Genomic DNA, 2,475 nt, shown 5'->3' with positions numbered 1-2,475 from the left:
CCCTCTGAGAACACTTGGGAGCCTTTAGGAAATCTAGGCAATGCTAAAAAGGCTATTGCAGATTTCCATAGGCTTTACCCCTCTGCTCCCAGAAGGATTTCAGCCATCACCTTTGATAGGCTTCACTTCCAACCACTCATCAACTATACTATACCACCTAAAAGGGTTCTCTTTGATTGGACATCTGGAAAGAAGAAGGGAAAAGCAGAAGAAGGAGTATCAACATGCTGGGACAGCATGTCTAGAAGGGGGGGTGATGTCAGGGCACCAGCTCATTGGTTGGTCAAGAGACATGACTAAGCCTTTATGACATGGAAGTAGCTGGTATACCTTGGCATGTGCTGGAACCTGCTGGAAGGATTGGATGGTCAGGTGACCTGCTGTGCATGGCTGTGCATGACCTCATATGACCTCATCCTTGGTCATATGACCTGATCACCTGACTAGGCTGAGTAAGCAAGATGTTCTAGCAGGTTCCACCACAGAGGTATAAATATAAGGCCTACTCTGCCTGGGACTGTCTCTTCAGACTTGGTCTCTTAGGATCATCCACAGATACCTATACTGTAGATAGGTCTTAGTCATCAGGTCTACTCCACTTCCTTGTTGCCTGCTTAGACTCTTGGCACTCTTAGGTGAGCAGACTTAGTCAGCCTGTGTTGCCCTAACAGCATGAAGGGCCATGACAGCTTCATGCTGGTTCTGTTGCTTTGGCACTTGAAGTCCCAGAACATGCACAATATTGTCATACTGAGCATGGGTGAAGTATAAGTACACTGTGAAAACCTTGGGGAGAGAAGCTCGAAAAGCCAAACAATTGGGATATTGTTGAAGGGGGGCAGATGGATGAACAATTAGCATGTGATGGAAATTGTAGATGAGGTTGAGCTGGTCTGTTGAGATGGAAGAAGTCCCATCAGAAATAAAGCCACACAGTAGATCTAGTTGATAATAAGACATGGCAAGAGAGGAAGGAGAAGTGAGAATGTGGAAAAGTGAAGTATGCAAGCAGAAACACAATGAATTGATCTGAGGTGCAACACAGTGAAACCGGAAGAATGGGAAGGGAAAATGGAAGGCCAGGCTTAGTCAAGAAAGATGAGTAAGAAAAGGCAGTGCCTTCCAAATTTGGCAGGTTTTGATGCTCCAAATTTGACCCTAGACTCCTCACCCTGAAAGCCTGAGCAACAAGTTGCCCAGGAATTATTGTATGTCCAGATTGGATTGCCTAGCCTTGCTCTTGGTATTTGCCCAACTATTTCTGTCAAATCCAAAATAAAAACAAAAATACCAGAGCACATTTATGACAAATACCAGTTGCTGCTGTTCAACAGATTTTGACAATATGCTGCATAGGGGTTTTTGATGCTGAGTTATGTTCCTTAGTGCCCATTTAGTCTCAACTTGGGCACTTTACAAGGGCCATCCTCATTTATCATTGAGAGATGACAAACAAATTGAGAATAACCATCATGTACATGATCTCTTCATGAACAAATGGATGGCAGGAGCTTTGATAGCACTGGATATGGCATAATTTTGTAGACAGAATCCACTGGAGCTGTTCCACACAACCCTGGATCTTCTTGGAACTCCTAGTCTATTGGGCTTTCTCTGGGTTCATCCCACCTAGTCCTGTCCTAAACATTCAAGTTTGGGATGATCCCGATCAGTCTGACCTTTTATTACTCAAACCTCATGCCTCCTGTTCAGTACAGATAACTCTGAATAAAAATGGGCTTTCACCCATTTCATCCCAGCACCCTAGCCTGGCAATTATGGGCAGGTCCTGCTCTTTTGTGGAATGTCCTGATGTATTCCAGCTTCTCCTGCACTCCTGATTGCTCAACTACTCCTGCACTTCCCCGAGACTACCTGGAGCACTGTATCTGTAACTGCAGTAGCTCCACCATCTCAAGAGAAGTGGAGTGAGTCAAAGGACCTTTCTTTCCTAATTTGGGAAAAAGGGACTGCTATCACTCCCCCTGGATCTGTGCAGACCCACAACAAGAGACCCATGACAAGACCTTTCCCACCACCCTCATGCATAACTGTGATACCTTTTTTTGGGATCTTGCTTTCTTCTCCTGCCATATCTGGGGCACTCCTGTCTCCTATCATCAAGTCTGACATTGCTGCTCAAATAGATTGCCTCTCCACAAGAGTACTGGTAGCTACCCACTTGGATGTTGGCCAACATGATCACTTGGCTAAGATATGGAACAAGGTGAAGAAATTTCAGGCTGCCATTATCAAAGTGAGTTACTTTACCCCACACTGGCATTCTCCTTGAGCCTCTCCATACATAGGTCCAACATATATTGAGCCATGATGAAGAAAATGCTCTTAGCAACGATTTTGACTTGATGATCACCAAACTGGATATCATGACTTCAGTCCCCCTTGATTCCATCCCCTATTGTTAGGGCAACACAGGCTGACTAAGTCTGCTCACCTAAGAGTGCCAAGAGTCTA

This window comes from Dacryopinax primogenitus, assembly GCF_000292625.1.
Source record: "Dacryopinax primogenitus strain DJM-731 SS1 chromosome Unknown DACRYscaffold_6, whole genome shotgun sequence".
Classification (NCBI taxonomy): domain Eukaryota; kingdom Fungi; phylum Basidiomycota; class Dacrymycetes; order Dacrymycetales; family Dacrymycetaceae; genus Dacryopinax; species Dacryopinax primogenitus.
The sequence above is the reverse complement of the archived record's forward strand: the minus strand, read 5'-3'. Positions refer to the sequence as shown.